We start from the raw sequence: 16,529 nt of genomic DNA on the forward strand, positions 1-16,529 counted from the left end.
GGCGGGGCTAACGGACGGCGGGCCGCTCGGGTCAGGCCACAGCGGAGGGCGGCTGCTGCTGCGGGCCTGCGCGGCGCCATGCCCAAGGCCTGTTCCGCTATCAACTGCCCCAACCGCGACACCCGCGAGAGCCGCGCCCGGGGACTCTCCTTCCATAGGTCCGGCCGTGGGGCGACCGTGCGGGGCTGCTGGCTGGGGGCGGGGCTAATTACATGGGGTAGGGCTGCCATTCTGGGGGCGGGGTAACTCCGTGGGGGAGGGGCTACCATTCTAAGGGTGGGGCTAGTGCACAGGGGGCGGGGGCTACCAGGTCGCGGGCGGGGCTACAGTGTGTTGGGCAAGACTAGAGGCCTCTAGGGCTTGGCTGATCCCCAGGATGTGGGCGGGGCCAGAGGCCAGGGGGCGGGGCACGTGGGTTTGGGGAAGGGCAGGGTGGGGCCAGGCACTGGAGGTCAAGGGCACCTGCCCCAGCCCAGCACTGACCCACACCTCTGTCTGCCCGCAGCTTCCCCAAGGCGCATGAGCTGCGAAAGCGCTGGCTGCTGGCGGTGCGGCGCGTCGAGCCTGGCTCCCGCCGGCTGTGGGTACCGGGCGCTGGCGCCTGCCTCTGCTCACAGCACTTTGCACGGGAGGAGTTTGAGCTCCATGGCGGGCAGCGGCGGCTCAAAGCCGGCGTCATCCCATCTCTCTTCTCCTTCAAGGTAGTGTGACTAGGGCTGTGGCTCCTAACTCTGTGGGTACTAGCTCCTTGGGGTGGGGAAAGCCTGCTCAGACTCCCTCTCCTCCGCCCCTGTGTCTGGCTGCGCCTGTCCCCAGCAGTGATGTTGAGGAAGATGCTCTCATTTGTCCTGTCCATGCTGGCACAGGAGTTGTCTGCAGGGGGCCTGCCCCAGTGGGTGAGAAGAAAGTTATTTGAAGGGCAGGACTCCTGGGTTCTCCTGCAGACCCTGTGCCTGCTCCCCTGATGCAGGGACAACTACCACCTCTCTGAAGCATAATCATCTCTGTCACACAGAGCCAGTGGCCCCGCCTCACCCTCTGGGGACACCAAGGAAGGGTGCTGAGTTTTGCAGTTGGTTGAGGTAGAGAAAGACAAAGCACAGTGCCAAAGATGTCTCTAGTTCAGACCCTTTGTGCTTGGCTTTACAGTTTCCTCATGGCCTCTCTTCCAGTACAGATGTGGGATTGGGTGTATCTGCACCAAGTCGGTCCTATGTGACCTACTTACAGTACGGTACTGGACATTAACCCCATGAGTTTGAGGCCCTTGTTTTCACTCCTCGGCACAGTATCTTATTCAAGTTATGTCCTCTCTCGCACTCCAGAGGAGAATGTTTTCTTGTTGAATTCCCTCTAGGGCTGGTTATTATGCTGGCTTGAGATGGCATACCTCACACTTAGCAATGTGTCCTCCCTTGCCCTTTTTTCTCCCCCTTTCTGTGGGCATTCAGCAATCATTGTAGGAGTCTTCTGTGCCATGCCTTTTGATGTGTCCTCCATTCCCTGGGTGCTCTAAGTTTAGAGATCAGATCACAGTAAGGAGTTCATTTTAGAATAGATGGCATGAATGGGAGCTATTGCCCACAGGTAATGGCTGTTTTGCAGCATAGTGAGAAAGAAAACAAAGCAGTGGACCCCGCTGTGTACCCAGCATGCATTTATTTGAAACAGGAGCCCAGAACAGACTACAGCACCTGTACAAGTGTAATACATATGCCTATGAGATATTTCTTGGCAGTGAAAGATTCATCTGCTAGGAAACTCCAAGTACTTTATCCTGGAGCAAAATCCCCAGGGAAGATTTTATGGTGGAGTCAACACACCCAGGTTCATCCAGACCACCAGGGGGAGCAAATCTCAGAGTCAGGAGTCCCACAGAGAACTTCCAGCCCTAATCCCTATGTGTTCCAGTCTATTAAAACACCCCAAGCAAAAGCCCCAGCTGATTCCAGGGGAGGGCGAGAGCGAGAAAGAGATCTTGTGCCTATGAGAAACTGTCTGAGTTATTGTAGGTCAACTGACACCTGAAAAGAAATAGGAGTCCAAGGAGTCAAAACAGCTACTAGAAACTGAATGGTATGTGCTCTCTCGAGCCAGCTCTGCTGGCAGTTATATTTTGTATTAGCTAGAGATAGCTAGATGTCCCTGTTTAGAGTTCATAGCAATATCTGAAACTGAGATAATAATTGGCTGGATTCACTGCAGTAGTGGATGGTCATGAAAACAGCTTTTATCCTGCTAGACCTTGCCGTAGAGTGGGAAGAAGCCACCACAGAACACCCATCACAGCCCTAAACGTACCAAACTAGGTACTGGACTTGATGATAGAGCACAATGGATGGAGTTAGGGCACTGTCCTGAAAACTGAAGGGAATTTATTTGACCAAAAGGCTATTTGTTTACAATACAGAAATCACAAGGAATGAGGTAGTAAGGAATATTAAAACGCTTTATATGAGAATCAGTGGTGCAGCATCACCTGGCACAGTATGTGCTGCACAGGTCAACCCATCTCAAAAAATATTGCAGAACTAAAAGGTGACAAGAAAAATCTGTGGGATCTAATACCTGATGTGCAGAGACTGAGTGATTGAGATTGTCTGCCTTAAAGATTGATAACTTCATAAAAAAGATCTGTGGTAGAGAGAGAGTTAATCAGGAATTTTTGTTCATGCTGTCTCTAAACACAAGAAAAGCAATACAGGAAACCCTCGGGATTCACGGTTTCAAATATTTGCGAATGCTGAACCTGCATTTTAAATGTACTTTAAACACTTACCAGAGCTCAATGCTTGCTGCTTTCAGGCTTGTGAGGCTGCTGCCAGACTCCTGAGGCTGCCGCCGGAGCTGTGCCCCCCACCCCAGCCACCAGGGACACTGCGTTCATGAACACAGTGCCTTATTTGTGCATTTTGCCATTCGTGGGGGATACGCTCTCGTATCCCCCACGAATGGTGAGGGTCATCTGTATTCAATCAGCACAAAATGGTCGGAAATTTGATACCAGCAAGAGGAAATATTTTCTCACAGGGCATTGAAATTATTGTGGTATGGCACTTGTTGCCACAGTAATTAGCTGAGGCCAAGACTTCATCATTTATATGGGATGGAGGGGAGTCAGAGTTGTCATAATTAATAGCCAAAACCCCACCACAACTTTGGATGACACACTAAACCTCATGCTTCAGGACTTCAGCCAGTCTTTGTCTCCAAGGGATTTGAGTGAGCCCTTATGTGGGATAGATGATCATGTATCTGTTCACTGCAGGGTTCTTGCACCTTCCTCTGAGCATCTGGTTTCAAGTAGTATCAGAGGCAGGATATGGGACTAGATAAACCCCAGATCTAACATGTGTTCCTAACCTGGAGTAAAATGACATTATGTTGACCAGCCCTGAGCTCACTTCAACAGACCAACTCCCCAGTGATGTACGTAGCCTCCAACGTCTTTGAACCAGCTCTACAGTTTGCCGCTGCATTCGTCACATTTGCAAAGGCAGTAGGGGAAGAGGCACTGTAGGCTTATCTCCCTTCTGTAGCGCTTTCAATTAGCTTGGATGCACAGCACAGTCACCAAGGAGTGTTTGCTGTAACAGACAGAGCCAAAAAACATTGCTAGCTCAGGGGAATCTTTTGTTGATGCTCCTAGCTCTTGGCAAAACTTTCCTGCTCAGGATGAGGCCTTCTGATCCCGAGTACCCATTGTCCATGAAAGCAGCAGGAATAGAGAGATGCTGGCAGTAGAAATAGTTTCTTTTTGTTCCCTCAGCCGGCACAGGAAAGACCTCCTGTCGCGCTCTCTTCCCTGAGAGCAATCGCTGTCACAGCAACACAGGGCAGCTCTCTTTGTTTCCTGCAGCTGTTTATTTTGCCTTGCAACCTGACTAAATGATTCAGGCAGCACTGACAGGATTCTGAGCTCCAACCTAGCAGCCTGTCCCTTGCCCCCAGTCTCCAGGTCCCTTCACATCACATCTGGCCTCTGGTCCTGCTCCTCTTAATCGCCAGTAAAGCAAGCCTTGAGCCAGTTATCCCTCCCAGGCTTAGTTCTCCTTGCTGTTTTCCAGCCCCCTCAGGAAGTAATGGCCTCAAACAGCATCCCTTGCATGAAGGAAAATGAGTGAAAGTGATCTGGTTTGTTCCTGCTGCCTGACACATAGCTGGGGCATTTCCCAGCATGACAGTCCTGCTGTAAATAGTGCTTGAGCTCAGATGACAGTAAGAAGGACAAGCGGTAAAGAGGAAGCCTGAGAACTCTGTGCAGGGCATAAGAGACAGAAGCCACGAGTAGAGAATGGAGGGGACTGGAGTGGACTAGCCCTGAACTTGTAGGGCTGAGCCCAAGAGTGGTAACTACAAATCTTCTAAGAGCAACCTTCATCTGTCCCATGGAGTATGGCAAGGCAAAGCAGGAACCACCAGCTCACCCAGAAGTGAATCCTGACCCAAGGGCCATTTGGGAGAAAGTGCCCAGTGAGCAGATGTCATGGGCTGATTAGAAGCAGGCTGCCAAGCAGAGCTGTTGACCTCTTGTGCCACCACTGAACCAGGGGACCAAGAGAGGACAGGGGAGTGGCTGCTGCAGGTTCAATCTACTGTGAAAAATCATTCAGAAGGAAGCAGCACCTGATGTTGCCCATAGGTGTGGTGTGGAGTCTGCCCTTCAGTAGCACAGAATGGCTGGGAACAGAAGTGGTACATTCAAAAAAGAGAGCAGGAAAAAGAGATGTCATTAATCAGACCCCTTGCATTCAGGGTGTGGCACTAGCCAGCTAAATGGTTTCCCTAAAGTAGCCACTAAGAACTCCCAGCCCCATTTACAGTGCTCTGCCCAGACTGGCTGGGTGCTCTTCAGTCAGCTCTTCTATAGTCACTGGAGAGCTCCTAAGAGTCCTTGCCTATAAGCAAATCCTTCTTCTGGAGTAAGCCTTACCCAATTCCTAAGTCCAGCCATGCTGGCTGCCTGATATAACAATTATCCCCATTTCTAGCTCTGATGGAGGCTGTCAGGATGGCATCAGTTCCTCTGAACACTGAAGCCCACCCCAAGGGAAGCCATTACCATATTTTCATCACAAGGGTTTGTACTGAAGCAGTTTATCCATTAAAGGGCCCCTCTGTGTGTGTCTTGCTTTCAATTTGCCCCAATTAGAGGTTCCTCAAGACGTGGTCCCCTCCTTTATTAGCAGGGATCCTGGTTTTCCCTGATAAAAAAATGCAAATTCTTGATAAAAAAAACACAGATTATCTGACAAACCCCCCAGAATCTGAGATTAAAATGAAACACCACTATTTATGTAGGTATTAACGGAACACAATGCTTTATTGATATATTTCCAATTTTAAAGCAATTTGGAAGCTTACCAGTGCCTCAATCACTATAGTAAAATAAATTCTAAATACCTATAAATTTTGGTATTTGATTTCGGGGTTTTTATCATGGAATGTTAGAGCTCCCCCTGCTCCCTTAGCTCACCAGGATGCAGGGCCAGGCCCCTTATGCACAACCCACAGGCCCCTGGCTCTGCTGGTACTGCTCACTCCCCACCCACAGCCTTGCTGGTGCCCCTTGCCCTCCAGCCACAGCCCCTTGGGCTCCCCCCAGCCCTGCCAGAGGGGGCCGCCAGCTGCCAGGGCTACGGGATAAGGGACCCAGGTCCACAGCCCCCTGCCTCCTGCAGCAGCACCCAAGCCCCAGCTGCTGCCTGTGGGAGGTGGCAGCTGCTGCAGCAAAGGGGAGTCCAGCTCCCCTCCTCACCCCTCCCTGCCATGGGCAGCATGGCCAGAGTGAAGGGATAGGTGTGGGCTGCCCTGTGCGGACTCAGGGGACTGGCTCCCCACGACTGTATGCACTCCTGGGGCGAATGTGGGGACACATGCAACACATTGTGGCCTCAAGTTCTAAGTCCCACATATTGCCCTGTCCTGCCCAACTCCTTCCCTCCCTCCTTATGGGGGCTTCTCCCACTCCCAGACTTACCTGTGGGAGCTGCTCTTCAGGCTGCCTGGCAGCCATGTGCATATACATGGCACCCCCTGCCTGAGTGCCCTCCTCCACTTCCCCCAGCCTCTTGCAGGCTGGAACTCTGCCAGCTTGCAGAGAGCTCTTTGCAAAAGGGAAAAACCTGCATGTTTCTTTGTAAAATGAAAAATCGGTGTTTTTCTCCAGTAAAAGGGAAAATCAGCATTTTTTTCCATGGGAAACTGAAAATCTGGATCCCTGTTTATTAGGCTCCTCTTCACAAAATCCTTAGGAAATGGCTGTGTCAGGAAGTGGAAATGAGCTAACTCTATAATGGGGATATGGAGTTAAAGAATCCACTTTCTATCTACCATCTAGAAGCAAGCTGGAGAGACCAGGGCTGCAGGGACTATGAGGCTGCAGGGTATATGAATGACTGATATTCTAATACCATAGATGGGAGAGAGCCCAGGGGCTGTGATGGAAGTGTGGGGACAGCAGAGCAGAACGCAGCAATGCATGACTAATACCGCAGACATCAGGCACCTGTAACAGTTGAGATGTAGAAGAAGATGTCCCTGCCACAGGCAGGTACAGAAACCACAGACATTAAGAAATAGCGATAGCTCAAAGCCTTGGAGTGAGAAATTTGTAACATATGGGAAGGAACTGAGCTGGAAGCAGGAGTAGCCTGGTGGTGGTAGCTTCAGGCTGCTGCTTTTTCTGAGGGGTATGTGTGGAATTTTTAAGCTGGATATTGGAAGAAGGAGCAGCATATCAGTAAGAGCTCCTTACTCTTGGGATCCCTGACCAGCCTGGGACAAATGTTCATGAGGGGACTGGAGGAGTTAGGAAGGTGATCAGGGGACAAAGCAATCATTTCTGGTCTCCTTGTTAACCTAATGGAAGCCTCTGGCATTGCTTTAGTTCTTTCAGCAGCTCACAGCCCACTGGAGGGTTCTGTGGAGCATAGCTGGAACTTGGATCAGGGAAGCTGACCAGGGGCTTACAGGCTAAAGGAGGAAGGATAGTCCTGTGTTTCAAGCATAGAATCAGGACATCTGAGTTCTGTTCTCAGCTCTGACATCCTCTGCAGGACCTTGAGCCAGTCATGGTGCCACTTTGTGCTTCTGTTTCCGTGCCTTTATTAAAGTGGGAGGTTAATACATACCTCCTGGGTGTTGTGAGGCTTAACTTGTGCATTCTGAACAGTTCAGAGCGTTATTGGTAGCAGTGGGATTGCAGCACCAGTGCATCTCATCTGCACTGGCTTTCCCCATCATAGGGCCTGCCAGCACTGTTGTTTCTACCTGCCCTACTCAGGATCAGTATCAGTTCCTCAGAGGCAGATCATATGTATCTAAACTTTTACCTTGTACAGAAATCACCTAGAGGGCAGCGTTCAACAAGGTCTCTCAAAGCCATGGGCACCAATATACCAGCAGCAGGCCCTGGTGAGGCTATTTTACCAGCAGATGTCTCTCCAACTCAGGCTAAAGCGGTGAGTAGAAACACACAGGGCAGCCAATGCTTATTGTGATGCCTAAAGCCTACAGCTTCTGTCCCCTAGGATTTCAGATAAAAGGTCAACCCAGGGCATGGTGGGGTGGGGCATTTTTGTAGGGGTGACTTGGAGAGGGCAGTAAATGAAGTGTTTTCTGATTCCCTGCGTCCTAGATCCTAGGACGAAGGGTGGGCCCAGGGTCTCTGATGCAGACATACTGCTGGAAAAATCAGCCCAATACCAAAGGTTGCAAAGGGGAGAAGAGAATAGAAGTTGATTATAATTTTTGGTTTCAAAAACAATTGTATGAGCAAGTGTCCTGGGCTGTACGAATGACAGGAGGGAGATTGCTGGCCTGGAGGCTATCATTTGGGGCTCCAGGGACATGGGAAAAGGGAGCTCAGGAAAAGGGAAGGGCTGTCAGGTGGTGACAGGCATGCCCTCGTGTCCTGGCAGGTGGAACTTATCCAGGCTGAGCACCAGTACAGCCTGACAGAGTGCATGGAGGACAAAACACAACCATCCCTGCTCCCCAGCCTCATGCTGGGGAATGAGCGGGAGCAGGACGCAGCCAAGCGGCACCTCACCTACTGTCGCCAGGAGCTGCGGAGTGTGTTGGAAGGCCTGAAAGAGCAGAATCTCCTCTGTGAGGACATCATGCAGATGCTGAGAGCCCAGTTTGCTGGTAAGGAAAGGGCAGGGGTTTTCCTCTCAGAGACTTGGGTGGTGCCCCTTCTCCACTTGTGTCAGTGAACCTCAAGGAGGTGTCCATGCACCCTCTCTGACCCCTTCCTTGTGAGCTCTAAGAGGAGGGCCTTATACCCCCACCATCAAGGACAGACCTTGTCCCTGTTCTCTGACCCCAAGCTGCATTTGAGAAGGGTAATGCCTCTGCTCGCCTTCCTGTGTAACCTGCCCCTGTCCCAGGGAATTTTGCCTTGCTGCCCCCAACCCCATCTCTTTACTCTTGCAGACTTGCAGCTCGACCTGCACTATGAAGGGACCCAGCCAGGGAACTATTCAGCTGCCACTCGTAACTTTGCTGTCTCGCTTCACCTGTTCTCAGCCAAGGCCTATGAGTCAGTGAGGAGGACGTTCCAGCTGCCAGAGCCTGCTACCTTGCGCATGTGCGTCTCCTACAGGCACTGTACTCTCAGCTGCTGGATACAGATGCTGTGAGGAAGCCTCCAGCAGAACAGTATATTGGCCTGAGGGGCCTCGCTCCTGAGCCCCATCTTGAACCCGTGGAGCAGGCTAGAAAGAAGGAATAAAATAGTCTCTTATGAGCAAGGGGGAGTTCCAGCCCAGCAACACAAGGGCAGAACTGGGAACTGGGCCCTATTTCAATGTAGAGCAGGATCAGAGGCCCAAACTAGATCAGCCCAGGCCAACGGCACCAGACAACATGGACAAAGCCCAGGGGATGAAGAGCAACCTTTGCCCATGCCCAGTAAGTGGGTTGGATGCCAAGGCTCCAGAAAATCATTGTGTTCATCTCAAAGAAGGACCAGAAGGCAGAACCAGAAACTTGCCAGCCAGTTACCTAGCATTAAGCCTGGGCTGATTATCAGACTGTCACTGTGTAGACATTTGGGCAAGGTGGCCAATAAACCTATTGTTTACCTGAGTATTAAGAGTAGGGTTCACTGAGATCCTGACCCATGATGGAGAAAAGGTTGTCGGGCATTGCCTGGGGATCACCACAGTTGTACAACAGGGAAGGGAGTGAGGGATCTGTGCAGGGTCCATTAGCATTTTTGCCAGTCCTTGTATTGGGACAGATCGGGTTTATTAACAGCCCTGAAGCAGAGAGGATGGGATGTGCAGGAGAAACGAAAAAAAACCACATGAGTTGCAAAGACAGAGAAACGGACAACAAGGATTGTCCGAATAACATGCACCCTTTAAATGTAGAGAGAATGCACTTGTGAATTAGAAAGTAGTGAGTTTGCCAGTGGAGGCATGGGAAACATGATACTGTTGGGGTTCTGTTGTGCCCCAGTAGAACGATACACGCAGCTCTGCACGCCAGAGCTGAGAAGGTAGGTAGAGAAGAAAGAGTGAAAAACAAAACCCTACACGCCTCTAGGAATTAAAGCACAAGATAGATGAGAGGGCCAGTAGGGTACATCCCTCTCTTGAAACCAGTAAAAGGAGGGAGGGAACCTGCCCTCTCTCTTGGATGAATGAAAGAGAGAGAGCCCAGACAGAGCTTAAGACAGACTGTCTCCCCTCTCAGATCAGATGGAGAGAGCAGCTTTGGATTGGGTGGCTGTATCCCCCTGCCTTCTGCCAGGTTGTGTCACCTGGCAATGGATGTCTTATACCCACTGCAGGGTGGCATTTGCAGGTCTCTTTCCTGCTCACCTTCCTCTGAATTTTCCATTGCAGGTGGCTCTCCAACCTGGACTATGGGCCTGGGTTCAGCCAGCAAACCTTCAGTGCCTTGGCAGAGAGATCCCAAGCAGGAGACAGAGTTTTCCAGTACTGTTCTCTGCTCTTTGGGGCAATGCCATTGGAGAGGAGAGTCCATTATAACCAGCTCACCAAGTGCATGCAGGGCCTGATAGACTTTGGGGCTGGGGTTTACGATGCAGATGAGGTGCCAGCAGCCAGAGAAGCCGTTGTGTTCATAGCAGTAGGATTCCAGGGGCACTGGACAGCTCCTCTCGGCTACTTCCTCCTTGCTACGCTCACCGGTGACATTCAGGCTCAGCTTCTGCGCCACTGTATCCTCAAGCTGCATGACATTGGAATTCAGGTGGTCTCCGTGACTTCCGATGCCACAGCCCCCAGTGTGGACACGGCCCGACGGTTGGGGGTGGTGGTCGATGGAGTCTCCGTGAAATCCACGTTCTTCCACCCTGCCACTCCAGTGCTCAAGGTCACCTACTTTTTTGACCCCTGCCACCTGCTTACACTTGTTCACAATACACTGCAGGCACATGGGAGCCTTCAGGTGAGTGGCAAGGCCATCTATTGGGATTACATCCTGCGCCTGGGGCTGCTACAGCAAGAGGAAGTTGTCTGCAGACTGGACGGCATGGGCCTGTCAGGGCAGCAGATGTGGGGAAATGGGGCTGCACAGCTGTTCAGCGAGAGCACAGCCCAGGCCCTGCACTTTGTTGCCAGCCTGGGTTTGCCCCAGTTTCAGGGCCATGAGGTGACAGCACATTTCCTCCGGCTGATTGCCAGGGTGTTTGATAACTGCAGTAGTCGGAGTGTCTATGGCAAAGGGCCCAAGGCGCCACTGACCCTTGCCAGCTCCATTTTCCTCAATAGCCTCTGCAATGAATATGAGAACCTGCTACGCAAGCTGCGGGATGCTTCTGGGGAGCTGCTGGGACTGAGCAAACACCGCTGGGGCTTCCTGGGCTTCCTAGTGAACCTGCGTAGTCTGCAGCAGATGTCAAGGACCTACCTGGAGGCAGAGGACAGGCCTATGCCATACCTGCTCCCTGGCTGGTGGAGTCTAGACCCTCTGCAGTGGTGGTTGGAGGCCATTCAGCAGGCCTGCAGTGAGAGAGGGACTCCCACTGTGCAGGCTTTCCAGCTTGCGTACAGACATGTCCTGCAGAAGGGTCTCACTAAGCTAGGAACCAATGTCCCCAGTCTGCTGGATGTGTCATTGAACAGACGGGCTAGTCTCCAGCTGCAGGCTACTTGGCCTCTGGAAAAGGGGAAAATCTGGCTGGATCACTGGTATCTAGGTTCCAGGCAGGTCCCCAGTGCCATAGACCTAGCCCCATCCCTTCTTGCTCAGGTGGAGGAAGACAAAACCACCTCTATCGCATGCTTTGTAGTACAGAAGATGCTGCCACTTCTGCCCTGTGCCAAGTGTCGAGCTGCTCTGCTGTCTTCCTCTGGGGTGGAGCCTGCAGGTAGTGCCCTCCTGTTCCTGGAGAAGAGGGGAGGGTTGCATCTCCCTGCTGCATCTGTGCAAAGAGTTATTCGTAGAGCAGAGAGGATCCTTGGCCTTTCCATGTGGCTCTTCAGGGACTCCAGGCAGCCTGAGACCTGGGGCTTAGCACTGGAGTTGGCCATCCTGACTGACATGAGCGAGGAGTCAGGCCTCTTCCCATCCCTGCACAATCATCTCTTTGAGAACAATGTGGTGGTTTCCAATCACTACGTCACCCTCTTGCAGGGCCTCGTGCGAAACTTCCTAGAGCTGCATTCAGGGAAGTGGGGGGCAGTGCAGGGGCCAGAATCTGGACAAGTCACTCAAGGCAGTCACTCCCATGCTGCAAACAACAGGCAGAGTCTGGGCAGTGCTACAGGGCACAGGGCCTGGTCCCATCAGACATTTGGATTCAAGGAGCAGTTTAATACTTCTTAAAGAAAGCAAGCTTTGCTTTGCAGAGTAAGCCTAGTCTCAGGTGCAGAAGAGTCAGGCCAGGGCTCAGCATGCCAATCTGCAGCCTGGCCTAACTACCTAGCTATTGCAGGAGTGGTGAACCTGCAGTGCAGATGCCATGAGTGGCACAAGCATCCTTTGTGTATGGCACACAGCAAATGAGGGAGGGAGCACAGCAGCAAATCGGGCAAGGAGCAGAAAGTCAAATAGCAGATAGGACAGGGAGCACAGGGCTGGGAGCAGGAAGCAGGGCAGCAGATTGGGCAGGGGCAGGGGCAGGGGCAGGGAGTCAGAGTAGCGCCTGAAGAGGTTGTGGAGCTCATTTGTGCCATGCCTGCCAAAAGCTGCCTGCCCCCAAATACCACTGATACTGGTTGAAATGAAATGATCTCTGCACAAGTAGTAAACTACAGCATAGCATACCATCTGAAAGCTGGGGATCAAACCTGGCTGAGTGCTGTCCAGTGCCCTAGCTGCAGGACCACTGTCTTTTCAAACCTGATCCCTCCAAGTCCATCAGCAAAGGCAAAGGCCCAGTTGCTGTATTCTCTAGCTGCCAGTTTCCCCAGACTGACTCCCTGGCCCTATCACAACAGTGGTTGTGATGCATTTAAGCAGCACCTTGCAATAAGGTGGCAGAGTTCCCACCCAAAAGGACTGGGTAGGTATTTAGGAGAAAGGAGCAGAGCATACAGCAGAGAGGCAGATGTAATAAAAAGCCACATTAAGTAAAAATGTTTTAATAAAAGATTTTTTAAATAGGAGGGATTCTTCCCATGTCAGTGTTCTGTATAGGGAGAAAGGGAGATGGCACAAACACCAAAAAGGAGGAGGTATAGTAAGACAGGGGAGAAAGACAAGTGCTGGTTTAAGAGACTCAGTATATAGATTGTTAGGGGCTGGAAGGGACCTCGCAAGATCATTGGGTCCAGCCCCCCTGCACTGGGCAGGAAAGACAGCTAGGGGTCAGGTGATCCCAGTGAGGTGACTGTCCAGTCTCGTCTTGAAGATTTCTACGGTAAGTGATTGCAGCACCTCTGGAGGGAGTTTGTTCCACAGTATAGACACCCTGGCTGTGAAGGAGTTTTTCCTAGAATTGAGCCTGAAGCAGTCTTTCAGGAGTTTTTATCCATTATTGGATACATGGGATATAAAGAAATGGACACATCTCTAGGAAAGAGTAGCAGGGTTTGGGCACAGCTTAAATGTGCAGGGAGGAGGGGAAATGAAGGTGACAAAATCTGGCCCTGAGCAACAGAGCAGCTCTGTTGAGGCAGCAGCCTTGGCAGTGAGAAAAGGAAGATAGGAGGAGTTCAGTTGGAAATCATACCAACTTGAGGGTACAACAGGTTGAGATACAGGATTAGTTAGAGGAGACAGGTAAACATGGAAATGCAGAAACCATGTGGCAGGGGCAAGAGGGAAGAAATCCATGGAAGAAAAGCAAATGGGGGAGGACAGAATTCCAGCAGCTGGAATAGGGCACAGCTGGCAGAACCAAAAGCTGCTGGAAGATCAAGAAGGATGAAAGGTCTTGAAACAGATCCTGGTAAGCCTATCTGAGACCTTGCTCTGATCAGAGTCCTGGCTTCGGAAGATGTCACATCAGGTCAAATGGACGGTTTTCTTTCCAGCTGTGGCCTTCCACTGTTCAACACAGCTTGTCTCCATTCACTCCCCTCTACTTTGTCTCTCACTCAGAGCCCAGTCACTCACAGGCCTGTAGCACAGCTCTTCCCTACATGAAACACTGACCAAGGATCAGGGGTTCTTGCTTTATTCTCAAGCAGATCATGTTTGGGAAACGTGGGTGCTATGAGCTGGCCTTGCAAATTTCCTCCCCTCTCTCCTAAAATACTGTGTTGCCTTTGTGCCTTGCAGCTCTGCAACCCTCTCTCAATTGGTTAGAAAATCCTAATCTGGGTTAAAGCAGTGGTCTAGTTCCAAATTTGGCATAATTCTTTATGCAAGATGCCTGCATGATCAGCCTTCAATTTCTGTTTCCATTTGCAGACCACCCCCAGGCTTCAGGTGCTGCTTCTGCCCCTGGGAAAGAAGTTCACGTGCACATCTTATGTCCATTATTTTGTCTAAGGGATTGCTGATGGACTTTGCACATGAGAAGATTCCAGCTGCCCTAGGAATGCAGCTAAGGCTGTCTTGCTTAGTGCACAGCCTGACCTTTGGTCAGGGAGAGGCAATGTCCACTACTAAGACACTGTGGCTTTGGGCTAGGTAAACAGGACAGAAATGAAGGGATGCCAGGACAGTTTGTAACTGTTCCCAAGGGCTCTGCTTAGGCTTTCCACACACTTGCACCTGTTGCAGCATATCACTCTTCATGCCAAGCTGCTCTGCTACACCAACCTGCTGCAGCAAGTGCCCTGGGGAGGGCGGAGGGCCCTGCTAAGGCTGTTCTGAGCCCAAAGGCCACAGCTCATATGTTTAGCTGTGCTACATGATCAGCTGGTAAAAGAACAAGAACACAAATAGGTGTCAAAGGTAAATGGGGAAATTAAATTTAAAACCTAGCTACCACAAGCAGTACCAAGCTCTCTGAAGGGGTCTGAGTGCACTACCAAATTAGCTATGAAGGATGGTGGATGTTGATTAAAACCATCTGGGAAAACTGGTTATCAGGCTTCACAGTTCCTATTGGGTAACTGCTTTGTAGAGGTTCTGAGGGCTGTGTGATGTTACCCTTAGACAGAGCCAAACGGTTTTGAACTTCCTCCTACAAGGCTCATAAATCCTGTGCGCACAAGAAAATCCATGCCACACCAGGGCAGAAGCCCTTTTTTGAAGATCCCGTGACATGTTGGAATATTTAATAGCTGGCCCACAGGTTTTCTACAGGCTGCTTTGTCAGTAATTTGGAAGTGCTGTAGAAGGTAGTCAGGTCATCCTCAGTGGCAAAGAGTAATGACATAAAACCTTAAAAGTTCACAGTGCATGAGGTGACAGTTACAGTAGCAGTGCTGAAGCAAGTGGCTTTGCTTGGTTCAAAATCTGACTGCAACTAGTCTCTGTGTTGTTTGTAATCATGTGACCGCAACATGCAGTGGTGTGGATTATGGGGCAGGGCGTGTGAAAACACCTGACTCCATGCCTGAAGCTTCTCTCCATTTAGCTCGAACTGGACAAGTTCTAGTAACTACAGGCTAGGGATAATGTTAACACTTTTCAGTCCGCCTGCCTCAGCAAGTTTCAGGTTGAGAGAGAATTTTAGGACAAGCAGCCCAAAAATAGCTCAAGCAACTAGTTTAATTGTGATAAACCAGGTTTTTGCTATTACAGTTTTATATCCAGTTTGATTTGTCAAACCCCAGCCAGGGAAAAAGGTTGTGTCTTATTTTGGAAAAGCATAGAAAGGGGTGTTTGTACACAAGTCCTGTAGCATAGGAAGAGGCTGTTGCTGTTTCAGAGCTGTCTTTAAAAAAATCCATTTTAAGCAGGTTCTTACTCCTCAGATTCCCTGCCCTGCTAATCCCCTTTTTTCTTTAGATAAATTCCTGAATTGCAGTAATTCCCTTCTCTTGCCAAGAGTGTCCAGTGAGCAAATACTGTTAGTGGACTCAATCACACACTGAGGTATCCTTAAATGTTATTTCAGGAAATTTCCCAACAGTCCATAATGATCAGCTGGTCATGTTTCCCCAGGACAAAAAAACAACCCATTTTAGACTTTGGCCTCTGGTATTTGAATTGTTCATACCTTATCACAGGCTTTCTGTTGCACAGTTCTGCCTCTATAGCAGGTTCTACACACATTCAACAGTATACTGGCCTGAATAAAAACACTGATAAACTTCCAGGGAAAGAGTGCATAGAGGCAATCTTTCCATATTACCCTTTTTGTCCTATTTGGAATTATACATGAAAGCCTATTTTAAAACCCAGGGCATAGAAAGAGACTTATCAGTTAACTACCTATAGTAGATGCTATATTTAATCCTTGGCCTATTTTCCTTTACCATATCTCATTCCTAATAAGTTTTTTTAAATAGAATTACAGGGGTAGAAAGGTCCTCAAGTGGTCATTTAGTCCAACCCATGGTCAAGGCAGATCTCCCCATCTAAATCACCCCAGACAAACTTCTGTTTGACCTGCACTTACACTTACTTCCAGGAACAGAGAATCCACAATGGCTTATCTCCACATGTTGCAATTCTTGACCTAAAACAAGTAATGGCATGTACTCCATTTCTTAAGTGACACACTGGCTAAAAATTCGGAATCATGCTACTTAAAGATTGGCTGTATCCTTGGCTGCACTTTCCCATATCCTTTTGTATATGGAGTCACAGATTATGGTCTGTTACAGCTTGGAAGACTAAGCACAGAAACCCATGGCACAGTACACTACCCCTACTATATCAGGATTTGCAGATTCTCTGCCATGAGAGTCCTCTTGCAGCATGTTACAGGGCTTACAGCACTCACACTTTAGTCAGTAAATATAAGATCTCCAATGTGGGCTTGATATCTATTCTGCTTCTTAGGGAAGGCATTTTCCTCAATGCTGCTTAAGCTAAGAAGTAGACTGGCAAGATCATAGCCAACTAGAGAGATTTAAAAACTCTGGGTCTCCAACTATTCACCTTTACATGAATCTTGGAGTCACCCATCCTTTGATCCACTTTTCTGCTTAATAAATATAGCTTAAAAATGGATGTCTAGTCTGGGTCATGTTCAGTTCCAGGTA

The sequence above is a fragment of the Crocodylus siamensis genome, chromosome 2 (genome assembly GCF_052110815.1).
Source record: "Crocodylus siamensis isolate JL-2025a chromosome 2, ASM5211081v1, whole genome shotgun sequence".
Lineage (NCBI taxonomy): Eukaryota > Metazoa > Chordata > Crocodylia > Crocodylidae > Crocodylus > Crocodylus siamensis.